Source organism: Macaca nemestrina, chromosome 18 (assembly GCF_043159975.1).
Source record: "Macaca nemestrina isolate mMacNem1 chromosome 18, mMacNem.hap1, whole genome shotgun sequence".
In the NCBI taxonomy this organism is placed as follows: Eukaryota; Metazoa; Chordata; class Mammalia; order Primates; family Cercopithecidae; genus Macaca; species Macaca nemestrina.
This window is the reverse complement of record NC_092142.1, coordinates 48,556,353-48,574,385: the sequence shown is the minus strand read 5'-3', so window position 1 is coordinate 48,574,385 and position 18,033 is coordinate 48,556,353. Positions and strand designations below refer to the sequence as shown.

The 18,033-nt window shown below is 53.3% G+C and overlaps 1 protein-coding gene across 7 annotated transcripts in view; it reads left to right on the top strand.

Moving 5' to 3' along the window:
• LOC105492245 (zinc finger protein 423) overlaps positions 1-18,033 on the top strand; it is a 367,460-nt gene that overhangs the window by 178,195 nt on the left and 171,232 nt on the right. The window contains exon 1 of one of the 7 annotated variants that reach the window (XM_011759277.3): positions 13,143-13,509. The exons of the other annotated variants lie outside the window; for them this stretch is intronic. The gene's annotated coding sequence lies outside the window, so the exon portion shown is untranslated. Of the gene's footprint in view, positions 1-13,142; positions 13,510-18,033 lie in introns of those variants that run through there. 7 annotated transcript variants of the gene reach the window in all.

Here is an 18,033-nt window from a genome sequence, read left to right as displayed (position 1 = left end):
GAAATTCTGCATTTCTAGTTATTCTCTCTTTCTCTTTCTTTTTTTTTTTTTTTGTTTGAGACAGGGTCTTGCTCTATTGCCCAAGCTGGAGGGCAGTGGTGTGATCATGGCTCACTGCAGCCTTTACTTCCTGGGCTCAAGCGATCCTTCTACCTCAGCCTCCCTAGTAGCTAATTTTTTAAAAAAAAATATAGAGACAGGGTTTCACTTTATTGCCCATGCTGGTCTTGAAGTTCTGGGCTCAAGCAATCCTCCTGCCTCCCAAAGTGCTGAGATTACAGGCATGAACTACTGTGCCTGGCAACAAAATTCTTTTTCCTTTTCTTTTCTATTGTTTTCTTTTCCTTCTCTTTCATTTTCCTTTTCGTTTCTTTATTTTTCTTTCTTTCTTTCTTTTCTTTTTTTTTTTTTTTTGTGATGGAGTCTCACTTTGTTGCCCAGTCTGGAGTTCAGTGGTGTGATGATGACTCACTGTAGGCTTCACCTCTCGGGTTCCAGAGATCTCCTGCCTCAGCCTCCTGGTAGCTGGGACTACAGACACGCACCACCATGCCAGGGTAATGTCTGTATTTTAGTAGAGATGGTGTTTCACCATGTTGGCCAGGCTGATCTTGAGCTCCTGACCTCAGGTGATCCGCCCGCCTCGGCCTCCCAAAGTGCTGGGATTCTAGGAGTGAGCCACCAGGCCCAGCCTAAATTCTACGTTTCTAAAAAGCTCTCAGGTGATGCTGAGTTGCTGATCCAGGGCCACATTTTGAGTGGCTCACTCCCATGGCCCCTAAGTCCATCATCCCCACTCCTTTCTAAGCCCTCCTTCCCACGTCCTTTGCTCTTTGCAGATGGCTTTGCCAGCCTTGTGGCATGACTTAGAAGGTCAGTTGTTCACTTGATGTGGTTTGAGGTGCCCAGCGTGGCTGTCCCCATCTCCATGAACAGAAATCCTTTCCATGCCCATCTAGGGTGTCAAGTGGTTGACACTTGTATATGACTGTCAGGTCCTCATAAGGAACACCATTGTTTGTGGCTGCAGACGTGGCCACCTACAAGGTGGTCTCGGTGGACCTGGAGCATACTGGACATGCTTGCTAGGGCAGGATTGACCCACTCCAGGCTGTTTTTGTTCCCTAGAGTCACCTGCCTGCGTGAAGGCCATGTGTCTGATTTAGTCCCAGAATGTCAGGCAGCTTCGTGGACCGCCAGGCACCTTCCCTTCTGGGACTAAAGTCCCATTAAAGGCGACCGATTTCTGTCTCCTAGCCTGGCTGGCCGCAGCCCTCCCTTGCCAGTTCCTGGTTGTTATGAATGTCCAGATCTGGGAATGTGCATTTTCCAGCCACATGCCCGTGTGCGTGTGTGTGTATCTCAGTCAGTGCCTGGTGGAGCTCTGCAGCACAGGTGCACGGGCAGAGCTGCACCTCCAGTCTCTGGAAAATCCAATCTGTGGTGACGCAGAATTGTACTTGTGGGCTGTTCCCGTTTGCCCACTGTATCATTGATCAGCTGATTCATTTATTTATTCATTCTCTCCCTCGTGCAGCAAGTGTTTATTTACTAACCACAGTTGATGTTCTGAGCTGGAAGGCCCAAGTAGCTGGAGAAGACTTCCTGGAGAAGGAGGCACTGTGGGGTGTGTGCATGCCTGTGTGAGCATGTGCATGCATATGTATGCAGGTGTGTGTGTGCGTGGATGTTGCACACCTCTGCACAGTGTTGTGTGTGGAGCACTCATGGACGTGTTCAGAACACACACATGTGCATGCGCATATGGCTTGCATGTGCACACAGGCTCATATGTGTAGGTGCGCTCATATGCTTTTACATTTGTGTACAGGTGTGTATACACGTAGGGTCTTATGAGCAAAGCCTCGGTGCCAGTAACATCAACTTTGGAACCCCCGTCCTGGCCTGCATCGATCCCAGGCTGGAGCAGAGGAGCTGCTGTTTGGTAGAGCTGATTTTGTAGCTTGGCTCCATGTGCGTGTGAGCACTTGGGTGTGTTTTAATTAACTAGAACATTTGCCTGGAAATGAGCAGCAGCAGCAGCCGGCGCACAGGCAGCTGGAGGGGGGTGGGGCGGTGCAGCGTGGTGGTGGAGGCCGTGGCAGCCCGGAGTCTGAGTTTTAACGTGCCCAATTCCGGCTGAGGGCACCGTGGAGGGAGGGGTGGTGCAGGTCACCCCCAGTACTGGTTATCACCCCAGCAGGCAGGGGATTCTGGGAGTGGCTGAACGCTGCAATTCCCAAGCCTCCTAGTCAAAGATGGCCAGGTTAATGGTTCCAGCACCTGGGTGGGTACGTGCCTTTCCTGCATGATCCAGGGTGGGCTTCAGACCCATGAGCCATGCAGGACTGACCAACTGCAGAGGTCACCAACTACAGAGCTTATACCTGGCATTTAGTGGGTCCTCTGTACATGAGTGAGTCAACAGCTAGAGGAAGCTGAGGCTCAGAGAGGTTTAGTGATATCTCCAGGGTCACACAGCATGTTAGCAGACCATCCGGAAATGTTGACTTTGTTTCCAGTGTTATCTTTCCAACCCTGGTTATTTTGCATGAAGAAATAGCATCATCTCACAGCAGATGAATTCCACACTCCACAGGCCTCCCGCTCTGCCCTGGGCAGCTGTTCAGTTGCCTGCCTGCCACCCTGTCTACCTGGGTGGTGGGAAGGATGGACTTCCCAGGACATCTTGGTGTGCTGGAGTTTTGTCTCACCAAGGGTGAGATGAGAGGAAGCAGGGGTGGTCTTGATTGGAGGGGAAGGGCTGGGACTCAGTCCCTTTCTAAGACAAACTGGCCACTGGGAGCTCACAGGCTGTAGTCACCGAAGAAAATCTCATTCAGACCGCAGAGTCCCCTGGTGCCCTCTTCCCTGCCTTCCCGTCTGTTCCAAGGCCTCAGAGCATCCCCGTGGCTGCAGCCCTGTTCCGCCCCTCTGCATGGCACTGCGTGGCTGCCTCTTGGGCTTTGGTCTGTGCCTTCGCTTTGTCCCACCCCACCTTGAGGACCCCTGCCTGATTATTTCCCTGAAATACAGCTTTGTTCACATCCCTGTTCCGTCTGGTGGTACAGGGGGTGGACTCTGGGCCACACTGCCTGGGGTCAGATGTGGACTCTGGCCCTGACTGGTTTTGTTTCCAGTAGAGCGACATCACCTCTCAGAGCCACCCTGTCCTCCCTTGTAAAGTGGGATGACGCACAGTGTACACATCGGCTGCAGCACACATATGCACATGGCCAGGATTACCAACTGGGCTGCTCCCTATTTGAGAACACGCTGTGTGCTCTGCACACACACATCACAAATCCCTTAGGCACTCGGTGACACTTGCTTTAGGAGAGGTTACTGGAACATCAGCTGTTGGACTGGACTGCAAAATTTTGTTTGCATCTCACACTCATTCCTATCCCAGATCCTGTGCACATATTTCTCTTTTTGCTCAGCACACAGCTAAATTCATATATTTCAAAAAAAGTACCCATGCTAGAACTCCTGTGATATCTACATTTACTCATTTTCCATCTGCCTGTCTTTCACTTGGAATAATTTTCGCTCTCAGAGTGCCAGTTACCTTTGCTTGCCTTTGCCCTGGCTATTTTCTCTACCTGCTCCATGGCCTTTTATATTTTTTTCTATAAATTAAGACCCAGCACCAGGCCTTCATGTCCCAGGGTGTCCCTGATCCCCCTACCAGAGCTGAGCTCTCTGGCTTTGATAGGGACCTTTTTAAGATCCCACCATGGACTGCCTTACCTTGTGCACTTTTCTCGGCCTCCTCTAGAGCTCATGCTCCTGAAGGCAGGGCCCTGGGTTTCTTCCTGTGGGGCATGTGGAGCGCGCAATGCTTGGTGGATCCTCATCAGGGTAGACTGAATGGATGACCAGATGGGAGTTTGTAGCCCCCCATGGGAAGAAGGGTTTGTGTGCATGCGCAAGTGTGTGCACATGCATACATACATGTTTGCATGCCTTGCATAATCATGTGCATGCATACGTACATGTGCCCATGTGTTTGTGTGTGCACATGTGTGTACCATCAGCCTGATGCTAATTGTGTTTCTGAGGAAAGACGCCTGCTTTAATTTTTAATTAGGAATCAGGGCAGTGTGGGAGCAGGCAGCTGCAGCTGGAGGTTTTCCTCCACGCTGGAGTTCTCCTTAACAAGCACCCGCAGTCCAGGCCAGCCTCTGTTAGCGCTGGACACCACCGCTTGCACTGGTGGGAGTGTCTTAATGCCTATGAAATGATCATGTAATTATTTGGTAATGGAATGCCAGGATTTTGCCTATGCAACAATCTTTCCCAGTGGGTGAAAGAATTAAGAGAAGTCGGAGATGACCAGGGTGGTGGTGGGGCTCCAATGTCATTTTGATGGGATGGGGTCGCCACTCCTCCCAAAGGCATCTGGGAGTTCTCCTGGAAGTCCCAGCCTCTGTCAAATGGGATTTACCTGCAGCCTGTTTCTCCTGGCCTGGGGCTGTGTTTTGCATATTTGTTGTGGGTAAAATGATCTGTGCAGACAGTGTCAGGTAGGGAGTAATTACCTTGGTACCAGGGCGGGGTGATGAGCCTCACCTGCTGGTGGGAGCCCGCCTTGGGCTCCTGGGCTCCAGCAAGGCCCTGGGCAGGTGTGGGAATGCCACCCAGGGTCTGTGTACTCCTAGGCGGGTGCCTCCTCGTGGAGGGTGGCCCATAGATCACACCACGTGTGACAGGCTGTAGACACTCTGGGTACATTTACAGATGCTCCACTCTTTTTCCGGAGGCTTTTATTTTATTTTTTAACTTTTTTGAGATGGAGTTTCACTCTGTCGCCCAGACTGGAGTGTAGTGACACGATCTCGACTCAGTGCAAACTCTGTCGCCCAGGGTTTCAAGTGTTTTTCCTGCCTCAGCCTTGTGAGTAGCTGGTATTACAGGTACGTGCCACCACGCCTGGCTAATTTTTGTATTTTTAGTAGAGACAGGTTTCGCCATGTTGGCCAGGCTGGTCTCGAACTCCTGACCTCAGGTGATCCATCCTTCTCGGCCTCCCAAAGTGCTGGAATTACAGGCGTGAACCACCCCGCCCGGCCTCAGGAGGCTTTTAAACTGCAGCTCTGTACTTTGGTCAACTGTGGGACACCCTGGGGATGGAGAGTGCAGACCCTCCAGGCCAGACGGCCATGGTTTCCACCCTGCTGCTCCACAGACTATGGGGAAATTATTTCTTAACTTCTTTGTGCTTCGCTTTCCTCTCTGGGAAGCAGGAGTAGCAACAGTACCTGCCCCACAGGGTCACCAGGAAGATTAAAGAGGCAGTGCAGGTCCAGAATCCCCTATTCACAATTCTGAATTCCAGAAAGCCAGAAACCTGAATTTTTTTTTTCTGTAATGTATTTGGCAGCCAAGTTTGACCTGAGCCGATGTGAAGCTATTTATGGTCTTTATTTCGTTCACATCGGTGAATACCTGTCTGTTTTGCTGCAGACATAACACTGTGCCTGACTGCTTCTGGGGCGTTCCCAAATATGCAGCAAATGCACTGTCTCACCTTTCTAGAATCTGAAAAAGTCTGAATTCGGGAGCATATCTGATGGTTTGGGTTTGGGGTAGGCAGCTGTGGACAGGCAAATAAAAGATGTGGGCCGGGCGCAGTGGCTCATGCCTGTAGTCCTAGCACTTTGAGAGGCTGAGGCGGGCAGATTGCCTGAGTTCAAGAGTTCGAGACCAGCCTGGGCAACATGGCAAAACCTCGTCTCTACTAAAAATACACAAATTAGCTGAGCCTGGTGGTGTGTGCCTGTAATCTCAGCTACTCGGGAGGCTGAGGCATGAGAATCTCTTGAACCCAGGAGGTGGAGGTTGCTAGTGAGCCGAGATCACACCAGCGCTCTCCAGCCTGGGCGACAGCGAGACTCCGCCTCAAAAAATAAATAAAATAAAATGAAATAAAATAAAATGTGTGGGGCACCTCTCCTGGAATAAATGCCGAGCAGACGTTAGGTGGAGCCATCACCTGACCAGTCTCACGGAGCAGCATTGCCAGATTTCTTCCTACTCCTTTCTTCCTCCCACTCTTGGCCATGCAGGGCGGGGTGGGTGGCGGTGGGAAGGCTTGTTTGCTTGGAAGTCGTGTGCACGCACACATGCACACCCATGCTATTCCTCTTGGCCGGAGGTGGGACACCTTGTAGCGGGTGGACACTTTGCTCGGGACCTCATGAAACCATCAAGGCCGGGCTCGGTCCTAGGGTGGGCTATAGGACCTGGGGCCCATGGTTTGTCTCTGGTTTGGACGTGGCTGCTGCCAGGCCTCGAGCTCCCTGCAAGAACCAGATCAGAGGGTACCCCCTTCACACATCATCCCTTACCCTCACTGCCTCTACCAGGGGGCAGTCATCCTTGTGTTGGAGGGCACTGCCAAGTGCATGCTGACACCATTTCTTCTGTGCCCCTTGGGTGACCAGGCACAGCTAATGAGGGAAGCTGGGCCTTCCTAGTCCCAGGAATCCTGTTGGCGCTGAAACACCTGAAGGGGCTGTGGCGTGTGGAACTGCAGCTGCCTGCAAAGGAAGGCAATTAGGAGGGCTGCAGGTGGACCGCCCTTCTTTTATGTATTTACTTTTACTCCCCAATAAGACATCTCCTTAGAGAGGCTTGTCCCCTGGCGTTGCTGGCCTGACTCCCTAAGGGAAGTAGCCTCTGCTCTAGGCTGCAGGCACAATTCCATTCCCATCACACTGGCTTTTTAAAGAGCCCACACGCTTAAAAAGGATGATTTAAACGTCTCGCCTCAAGCCGGTGTTGTCAGCTAGCTGTAGTTTATCTCTGCGTTTGGGTTGTAAAACCCAGCAATTAAGAAAATCTGCTTCAGATTAATTGTAGCCTACGTTGGCTGAGAATGAGGCAGCGTGCTGTTTCGCTTGGGTTTCACAGCTTATGGGGCAGGGGAGCCGGAGCATGTGGGGAAACTGAGTCCCTGACAGAGGAGTCCCCTTGATGCAGATGGCACAGGGGGCAAAAGTGGGCAGGACTAGAATGCAGCCCCAACTCCTCCTCTGCCTATTCCTTGGCACTAGGGTGGCTGCCTGCATCTAGCTGAGCCTGGCTGCTGGCAGAGTTGGGCAGGTAGGGACAGCCGCTGGTGACCCATGAAGTGGGAAAACCACGCCCTCCCATCCTTACACGGCCACAGCCGCTAGGGGGTCTGAGACCTTGGGACCAACCTGCTGAGCTGGGGCACATGTGGTGCAGTCCGCTTCTTTTGCAAGGAGCCATATTTATCTCTGGCTTCCATCTGTGGGCATCTGCACTGATCTCTCGCAGAGACAGGTTGTCTGAGGGTTGGTGGCTGGGAGAACTCAACTAGTGGGTGACACCTACTGTGTGCTGGGTGCCGAGCCAGGTGGTCACATCCCAGAGACCCGTGCTGTCTGCTTTCCCCTTCCAGTGTCACCAAACAGAACTGCCGGACTGCAGCAGCTGCTGCCTACAACTCTGGGCCCCTGGAGGGAGCGTCCAGCCCTGGCGTGAGCCTCCCTGAGTTTGTCTTCTTGGCCTTTTTTCCTCTCTTCTCGTGGCGGGGCTACTGCCCTGATGCAGGGGAACGCACAGATTTGGCTTGCCCTTGGCGTCTCCTCCCCTTTCTATCTTGGTTATCCTCAATAATCCCGTGTGTGGCAATGGCAATCAACAGTTTACAAAGCATCTCCACAGCCATCATTCCCCTCTGACCCTCATTGCAGCCCTGTGAAGTAAGCAGAGCCAAGGAGGGGAAACTGAGGCTTGGAGTAGAAGGGAAGCTTGTGTAGGGCTGTCTGGCCCTGGAGTAAGGAAGCAGGAGCCCTGACTAGGGCCCGATTTCCTAGCCCAGCTGGGCTTTGTGTGTGGGGTGACCTGGACAGTGAGGGGTGACATAGACGGTGAGGGGGTGCGGGGGGAGATATCACCAACTGTTTTTTCTTGTGGTTCTCTTCTGAATCCTGATGGTAAGAGAGTGAAGTTTTGGGCTTTCCAAGGGGTCTCTAGGTCCAACTCCTGCCTGGTGGGCCCAGATCCCATAAGGATGAGGTTTGCACCCCACCTGGCCTGGCTACATCCTCTGGGCTGCCCTGTAGGCTGCCTGCTGGGCTTAGCTCAAGAATGGCTGAGAGGAGTCCATGGCAGGCAGGGGACAGTCCTGCTGCATCTGAAGGAAGGGTGCCCCATATCCTGCTCCTTGGGGATGGTGGCCTGGGCCTCTAGGGACGTCATGTAGGAGATAAGATGGATTTCTTTCTCCCTCTCTCCTCTCCCCTCACCCCTCTCCTCTCTTTTTTAATGGAGTTTCGCTCTTGTTGCCCAGGCTGGAGTGCAATGGAACGATCTCGGCTCCCCGCAACCTCTGCCTCCCGGGTTCAAGTGATTCTCCCACCTCAGCCTCCTGAGTAGCTGGGATTACAGGCATGCACCACCACACCTGGCTAATTTTGTATTTTTAGTACAGACAGGGTTTCTTCATGTTGGTCAGGCTGGTCTTGAACTCCTGACCTCAGATGATCTGCCTGCCTCGGCCTCCCAAAGTGCTGGGATTACAGCCATGAGCTGTCGGTGCCTGGTCGAGATGGATTTAAGACCATGCTGCACTCCCCCCTCCCCACTTCCTGTGCTTACTAAGGGTTAACCATTGGGGAAGGGGGAGCAGGCACTGAGCTAGAAACTTCCCTTTAGTCCTCAAGCAAGGAAGGAGTCATGCATTGTTACCATCTTCATTTTATAGTTGAGGTTTGCGGCTCAGAGAGGGGAGGTCACTTGCCCCAGGTCACACAGCATATGGAGGACAGAGCCAAGATTTCAAACACAAGCCCATGTGCTCACCTCCCTGCCCACCCCTCCTTCCTCCTGGGGGCCTGGTGCTTACTGGGGATGGGGCTGGGAGAGCCTGCAGGCTGTGGGTCTGCAGCATTAGTGGGTTAGTGGGAGCTGTTTCCCCAGGTCCTACTACTTGTACTGAGGCTGCCTCAGGTGGCTCTCACCCTCCTGCCACCTGCCCTGTATCTTGGCTGACCTCCAGGTGTTCCAGGAGTCAGTTTGGGCCCTACCAATCAAGTGGAAAACAGGATCCCTAAACAGGACCAGGACAGCTACCACTAGCTCAGTGGGACCTTTTGGATGGAGCCTGTGTCCAGGTTCTTTTTCTGAGCACTCCCTGGGGTCTCAACAATGCTGCTCACCTAATAGGTGCAGGGCAAGGAAGGTAGGAGTCCCATCCCGGGAGGACTCAAGGTTTGCAGAGTCAGCCTCTGAGTTGTGGGAGCTTGAGCCTCCCACCCCTGCCATTTCGGGGCCTCAGTTTCCAAGTCTGTATAATGTTTTCCCATTTTACAGTGAGACTCTGTGTACAGGTTCTTTCCCACCTCCTGCTCAGCATGGGAGGGGGTGGGGGATAGGGGCGTGAGGACTTGGTGAACTGCATGGAATAGGGCCACACTCCTGGGTCTAGGTTGGGTGGTCTGAGGCTCTTGAAGTTCCCAGAGCCAGAAGCCAACTTCAGGCTCTCCTACCTGCCGGAGTCCTGCTAAGGAAAGTTTGCAGTTGGGAGAACAGGTTGCCTCGGGAAGGAAGGTGGAGCAGGGCTGGGCGTTAGCATGCAGCTTGCAGCCACACAGGCCTGTTTGCACGCTGCCTCTGCCAGCCCAGCCTCCTCACCTCCCTGAGCCTCATGCTCCTCTTCTTTATTATTATTTTTGAGACAGGGTCTCACTCTGTTGCCCAGGCTGCAGTGCAGTGGCACAGTCATAGCTCACTGCCCCCTCAAGTTCCTGGGCTCAAGTGATCCCCTGGCCTTAGCCTCCCAAGTAACTGGGACTACAGGTGTGTACCACCACACCTGGCTAAATTATTTTAAATTTTTTTGTAAAGATAGGGTCTTGCTATGCTGCCCAAGCTGGTTTTGAACTCCTGGGCTCAAGGGGTCCTCCTACCTCAGCCTCCCAAAATGCTGGGATTATAGGCATGGGCCACTGTGCCCAGCCCTCGGTTTCCTTTTCTGTGACATGGAGATAACAATTGCTTTTACCCCAGGGTGTTGCTGTAAATACCAGTAGAGCAGGTCTTCAGAAGATACGGTCTGACTCTGGGCCAGAAGTTTTCTGAAGGCTTCCCTCCATCCCAGTTGGTTCCTCTTTTTACCCTGTAATTTCTTTTATCCAGTTTTAAAATTCTCCCCTTCCACACTCTGGGGATGAGGGTTGAATAAGAAATTGAAAGTAGTCAAATGGCTAGCTCTTGTCTGGCTGTGCCCTGACCCGCGCTGTCTGATGGTCTCCTCTCGGGCCTCCATGCCCACACCTTTCAGTTGCCAGAGTGGCAAACACTGACCCAGTTTGTTCTGGACTAGGCATTTTACTGGCGTCTCTAATGAAATCAGCACGACTGCCCCTTGAGATAGGGACTACTATTGTTTCTTGTTTTTTGGATGAGGAAGGGGAGGCTCAGAGTTGGTAAGTGGTGGAGTTGGGATTTCAACCAGATCTGGCTGACTCCAGGCTTATTTCCCTGTGGGCTGAGCACCCAAGGTGGCTCTGGGCCTAAAGGCAGAGCTGCAGACTGGCCAGTTTAGAGGCCATGGGAAGAGAATTTGAGGTCAGTGTTGGTGACGGAGTCGGTGATGGGGCTGGCCGCCTTCCTCCCCACTGGGCCATGGGCTTGTGCTTACTCCCGGCATTGTGCTTTCCCACCTTGCCCTTTTTTTCTGGGGTCCCAGCCCCCCTCCCCTGGCCTTTTGTTTCCCCTCCTCCATTGCCCTAATGATTTAGCCCAGGTGGCAAGTTGCAGAGAGAAACTACTCCAGGGAAATAAGAGTCCTTACTACCAGCCTGGGCCTCAGGTGTGCACCCAGCGGCCCTCCCTGGGGCTCTGGTGAGCTGAGCCTCCCCCATCTCCAGCTGTTAGGCAGGAGCTGGAGGAGCTGTGTGTATTGTGTGCACATGTACTTGTGTGTGGTGTATATAACTCTGGGTATGTCTGTGCATGCATGCATGCAACTGAGTCTATATAACCATGCGTATGTAATGTGTTATACGTGACTGTGTGTATAGAACTGTGTGTCTGTAACTTTATGCGTGTAGAATAGGCAACCGTGCATGTATGTAACTGTTCACTTATAACTATGTGTATGTAGCTGGTGTAATACGTGATCGTGTATATAGAACTGTGTGTGTTTGTAACTCTTTGTGAATGTAACTGGCGTGTGTAGGTGACTGTGTGTCGTAGGTGTGTTTACGCCTCTGTTGAAGGCAGGTGGGAATGGAGAGGTATTAAAGGCATGAGGATTGGGAGCGGGGCCCCAGGAACGTATGGTAGGGGCTACAGTTACTGCCTCTGCTGGTTAAAACACTCTTTGTAGAACAGAGTTACACACATGTTTAGATAATTAGAACAAAAGCCAAAAGAACAATTCCGTTCAAAGGGACGAAGCTGGGAGGCGGGGGCCAGCCAGGATCTGGGGGGCCGCATTCCGTCTCCCCAGCTCTCCCCGGCCTTCACTGCGTTTTGATCGCACTATTTAGAAAATCCCTTTGTTGTAGGATAAACTGACATTGGCCTGCACATTTCTGCTGTGAAGTTTGCTGTGTTCTGAGACCCACTCGGGACAGCCAGGCCATTAGGAGCTGATTAAATGAGCTAATTTTAATTTGTTCAGTGGTTACAGATGCAGAGACCTTTCCATGCCCTTTTCTTGAGGCTGTATTTATTTATTAATTTTCTTTTTTTCTGAAAAGAAAAAGACCTTCAGGTCTCCCTTCTGTCTTCCCATCCCCCCTTAAAAATAAACATATGAAAACATTTTTAACTAGAACTTCAGCTGGGAAAGAGACAGCTGGATGATGGCTTTGTGGGATTGGCCTCTAGAGGTGCTGATGGGGAGCTCCCCGAGACTGTGAGCTGGGGTGGGGGGCGGCGATGCCAGGGCTGGGCCACCCACTGTGGCTGAGAGCGAGGAGCCGAGGAGGCTCTATGAAGCCTGTCAGAGACCTCAGTCTCACTTCCAGGCCTTTGCTCTTGCTGGTCCTGCTGCGTGGAGCTCATTTCTGCCCCTTGCTTCCTTCACTTGGCGAATTCTTCTTCATCCTGCTGGTCTCCACGGAGAGCCTGCTTTTTCCAGGAGGGCTCTGGCACCCTCACCGCGCCCCTGTTCTCCCCCCAGGCCCCATACACTTCTCCTAGCAAACACAGAGGATCAAATGTTGTCCCTCTCGCTAGGCTGTGAGCTCCGCAGGCCAAGAGCTGCCAGTGTGGCTCACCCTCCTACCCTCACCACCTAAGTGCCTGCTGGGTTATAGGCACATCAGAGATATCCTGTGAATAACCAAATGGGTGAATGAATGAATGAATGAAAGGATGTGTAGGTGACGTCTATATTTACTGAATGCCGCTATCCACCAAGCTCTTGATGGCACCACCCTGGGGTCCCACCAATTTGGAAGTGCCGCCCCTTAGGCCTCAATGCACTGTTGAGAGTTGAATTTCCAAATATGGCGGTAGTGGGGACCTCAGGCCTGCCCGGCCAGGCCAGTCCCCAGCCCCAGGCCCAGCTCTGCTGAGAACCTGACCAAGGCTGAGCAGAGGGAAGCCAAGGGAAGAAAATTGCGCAGTTAGTTGGCTTTTTACAGCACTTACAGGCAAGCAGGCCTTGGGAGTACAATGTGCCCACAATGAGGGGCGTTCAGAGCACAAAAGAGCAGGGACCGTGGGGCTGCAGCCAGGGGCCACCCCTGATCTCGCTCAAGCTGCCTGGCCCCTCCTAGCTCGTTCGTTTTAACACCACCTTTCGCTCTGGTTGGGGCACCTTTCGGTGAGCAGCGGGGTTTTCCCTGGAGCTGTGCCCTGGCTGTGGCCCGGCCAGTTTCCAAGGCCTGGTTTTCATTTGCTGAGAGCTGCTTCCCGCAGACAGCTCCCCACCCACCCCACCCAGGGGCCTCCCAGGGGCCGTCCCCCCACCCTGTCCTGGCAGACAGGGGCAGTGTCCGAGAGAGACCCTTTGCTCCCTCTCCGTGGTCCTCCCTTTAACCCCAGCCTCAGCGCCAGGCCCTGGCATGGCGCCGGCCTCAGGCCCTCCTCCATCTCTGTAGAATCTCAGAGCTGGCAGGGGGGCCAGAACTCCCCGGTCGCCCCCGGGGCCTGGATCCCTCAACTGGGTCAACATCTGGCCGCGTGGCCTGAGCCCTGGGCCTCCTCTGTCCTCTCCCTCCCCATCTGTGCCTTTTCCCAGCCCCTTTTCTTCCCCAAGGCCCTTCCTCTCCCGCTAGCTGGGTCCTCCGCCAAGCGCCGCCGCGGGAGCAGCACACCCTCGGCCCATCCTTCTCCGCCGGCCCAGGCGGGCGGGTGGGGATGCGTCCCGTGGCTGAGATCACCAGTGGGCCGGTGGGAAGCGCCTCTCCAGCCCTCGCCTGCCCTGCCGCCGGGTCCTGGGAACCCGGGCTCAGGTTCTGGCCCTCTTGGCATCGGCCAGCTTGCCCTGGGATGCCCTGGTGAGCAGGGGGAGAGGTAAGCGGAGGCACAGGACAGTGATGAGGGGGTGGCTGGGCTGGAAGGGGGAAGAATGAATAAAACAGGCTGGTGTCTGCACCGGAACGCCGAGTCCCCTTAGAGAGGCTCCCGGCGCGTTGGGGAGCAGAATGTTTGCTGAGAGTGGAATGAAATCCAGAAGGAAGGAAACGTTTTCTCTGGAATGAGAGAGGAAAAGTGGGCGGCCAGCTGCCAAGCAGGTGGTGGTGGCCAGTGTGTCAGACCTGGGTCGGGCCCTGCGGCAAGGGGATGGGCGGACCCTGGGGCGCACCGTGACTGCTAGGTCTGGAGCCCCTCCCTTGCCTCTCTCCTGTCCTTCCCTCTGTGCCCCACCCATTGACCTCCTATCCCCTCCCCGTCTTCCGTGGGGAGGGCGGGCTTGCATCTGTGATGGTTTTTGCACCCAAGCGCTTGCCTGCCTCTGGCTCCTGCCCTCTCCCGTGCCCTCCCGAAGCCTCATGTCTGTCCCACTTCCCGCACCACTGGCCAGGAGGGAGGCCACCAGAGTGCAGCTGCCGGGCCTGACTTCGCCACCTAAAAAGCCATCCCATCCTGGGCACTGGTCCCCTCTCCAGTCACAGGGGCGGCATGCTAAGGGGACATTGAGACCAGCCTCTGAACTACTGAACACCAGACTGTGATTCCTGACAGATTCCGTAGGGCCTCGAGGGGGGCTGGGGAGCCTCGGTGGTAATCGGGTGTTTCTCGTGGCCAGCCACTTGTTCTCCCCAGGAAGAGGATGGTGAGTTTCTTTCTGTTTATGTGGTAACCAGGCTACCGAGATGGCAAACTTAGGTTCTGCAATTACACAGCGTTTCAGAAGCAAATTGATAGGATAACGTGTTATTATTGGCTACTGGGTTAATAGCTATTTTGGCAGGAGTACCAATCCTGCGTGGTGTTGCTGGCGCGGGGTGTGAGAATGGCGCGATGGGGTGGAGAGGAATGGTGGGTGCGCGTTGCACAGAGCTGCAGACTTGGGAGGACTCTGGGGGCCTCTTCTGCCAGCGCCTGCTTGGATAATGCTCAGTTCTGATTAGCTGTTGCTGAAACCAAGACCAGAGAGGTTGAGAGACCAGCGTCAGATCACACAGTGAGTTGATGCTGGGGTTGGATTTTGGGTCCCTGTGGGGTTTTGGATGACAGCTTGGTCTGTGATCTTAGAAGGCAGGGCACATACCTTCACACTGAGCCCCACGCAGGCATCTCAGAAAATGTGCCCTGAAAAGTTTGCGTGCTCTGGCTTCAGGGTGCTTGCACCTGCTAGATCCCTGCCCAGGATCCTGTCTCTCTAGATTCCACCTTGGCCTGCTGCCTTGTTTGCTTCTAGTGTCTGCTCAAGTGTTGCCTTGTCACCTGTCTGGAGTGGCACCCCACCCTCCACCCTTTTCCTGCCCTGCATTTCTTCATAGCAACACGTGATTTACTACAGACTGATTTATTCCTTCTTCAGCAGGAAGATTTAGTCTCTTCTCTTTGCATTGTAAGCTCACTGAGGGTAAGGACTTTGTTTCTTCATACCCTATCCCCAGATCCTCGAACAGGGCTGGCAGAGTAGGCACTTATTCATATTTATAGAAGGAATAAATGAATGTAAATTGCAATGTCATTTTAAAAAATGGCTGCCATATAGCAGGTGACTCGCTGTTTGTCCTTCCTCTTGGAGGATGGTTGGAGTCAGGGGGGTCCTGTTATTCCTGTCCCTGAGAGGAGGTCTGCAGGCCCTCCTTTGGGGCTCATCAGGAGATCATTTCTTCTTGGAGACTAAGGGGGTTCAGAAGGGAGTGGATTCCCCTTCACTGGAAGGGACCACACCTCTTTGGAGAAGGGATTTAAGGACTGCGTGGGGTGGACCAGAGCCCTTGGGGTCACTGGCTTTCTTTATGACATGACATTGGCAGGAGTGACATAAGGAGGTGGTAAATTGGGGATGCCTATGGGAAGGGTAACCTCGGAGTAGGGGTGGAGTTTCCCAAGGGCGGGGGTCTCACGGTGAACCACGGCTCTGCCCAGCGGTTTCCGTGTTTGCTGCCAGTGGTCTGGAAACCACACACAATGATCTGTTCCTTGAGCATGTGCCATGTGCCAGGCGCGGGGCCAGCGTGCTTCACCTGCGGTATCTGATCTCATCCTCTGCACAACCCGAGGAGGCAGAAGGGATTCTGCCTGTTTTTCCTCTTGGTGAAGATTAGAGAGGTCCATTAATGTATCCTGGTTTACACCACTGGTCAGCGGTGGAGCTGTGATTTGAACGGAGGCTCTTTGGCTCCAGAGCCTTCTTGGACATGATCCTGATGCCCCCGGAATGCAGCCTCCATGGTGCAGGGCTTTGCTGGGTGTGCTCACTGCCCCAGAAATTGCAGCAGAGCCTGGCACAGACGAGGCACTCCATAAATATTTCAACAGTGCAGTCGCTGGCTGATCGAGTGAGTGGATGCGAGGAGTTTCCCAAGATGAGCGGGAAGTGCTCACTTTTTACTGTTGGTCCATTGGACAGAGAGAGGGAAGCCCAGGCTGGGAAGGAGGTGACACCGACTTGTGCTTGACTGGCCTGACTTCCTCCTGAAAAAGTTACAAGGGTGCTGCTTGGCTGTGCATTCCTTGTGGAGGGGTGCATTTGTTCACATGTCCTGGTTAGGAAGTAAGGAAGTTTCTGGTGAGTTTTGGGGGTCCCCCCTGGTGGGGAAGACACACATGCCTGCACGCATATACATGCATACTCACATACCCTTATTCTCCAGTGTGGTATGTGAAGAAAGGCATCCACTTGAGGGGGTTTTCCTGGAAAAATATGGAGACCCCCACCCCAAATCCCACTGTTGAGTCTGTATCTTTTTTTTTTGAGACGAAGTCTCCCTCTGTCACCCAGGCTGGAGTGCAGTGGTGCAATCTCGGCTTACTGCAACCTCTGCCTCCCAGGTTCAAGCAATTCTTCTGCTTCAGCCTCCTGAGTAGCTGGGATTACAGGTGCCCACCACCACGCCCAGCTAATTTTTGTGTTTTCAATAGAGACAAGGTTTCACCATGTTGGCCGGGCTGGTCTCGAACGCCTAACCTCAGGTGATCCGCCCGCCTCGGCCTCCCAAAGTGCTGGGATTATAGGTGTGAGTCACCGCACCCAGCCTGAGTCTGTATCTTTAAGAGCATGGAATCTAAGCTTATTATCTTATTAAATCTATCCATTTGTTTGGCTCTGGTCTGAATAAGTAAGCCCCCCGCCACCCCACCCCGCCCCACCCAGCTCCATGTCTCCTTTGTTTTAATGCCATTTCTCCAGGATTCAGGCTGAGGCTGGGTAGCTGGGCTGTTCCTTCTGCCTCCATCCACGCATCTTGACCCCCATACCCTTGCTGCTTACCTGGCTCCAAGAGACTCTTTCAAAAAAATTCGTAACAAATTCAGGCCCCACTGAAGACTGGAGTAATTGCATTCTGCTGTAATGAGAGGGGGCCCCAGGGACCTTGGTGATACTGGACAGGCTCTGCTGGGGACAGCCCCACTGGACCCAGGTGGTCAGGAGGGTGGTCAGGTCAGGCTCATTTACTCCCTGGCTTCCAGCTGGAAGCTCTGTCCCCAACTCCTCAGCCCCACCTTACAGGGGTCTCTTGAGTGACTCCTTGCTGCTTCTTTGTGATTAGGCTATTCATTCATTCATTCATTCATGCATTCATTTTCTCATTTTCTCATTCTGTATTCATTCATACCATAGTTTTCAAGTGCCTCCTTTAGACAAAGCCCTGGACTTCAATATTTCATCCATCCATCCATCCATCCATCCATCCATCCGTCCGTCCATCCATCCATTTATTCATTTATTCATTTATTCATACCACAGTTACCAAGAGCTTCCCATAGACCAGGTACTCATTCATTCATTCATTCATTCATTCATTCATTCATTCATTCATCAAGCAGATAGTTATTGCCAGGCACCTTGTGGGGGCTCCCAGGAATCCAGGAATCCAGGGCTTATCAGAATTGTCTCCAGGCAGTTCTAAGCCAGGAGTACCTTCGAGGAAACCTTAATCACATTCTTGGAAGAAGATAAGAAAGCATAAGGGAAGTGGTTGAGAGGTATAGTGCGGGTGGAGGAGGAGGAAGGAAGGTGCCGCTCCCTTCTGGCCCTGTACCCCACCCTGACGAGAGACCTGACTAAAGTGTGCATCCATTGACTCATTTCGCAAATATTGAGGGACTACTGTGTGCTGGGTGCTGGGAGGAGCTGGGAACCAGCTGGGGACCATGAGGCCGCCCGTGGCAGACTGTAGGCCCAGCACCACCCTCAGGGGTGCTGTCAGCCTGAGCTGGGATGGGGATGGCATCTCCCCTTTCCAGACCCCACTATGAGGAGTGTACCAGTGCCTGTAGTGTTGGGCACGTGAAGCGCCCCGTGTGCCATGTGCAGGATCCAGGATGACTGATAGCTCTCCATCAGTTTCTCTCTCCCCTGCATTACATCTGTCCACCCGGCCTCCTCTTGAGCATATGTGTGTCAGGGGTGTG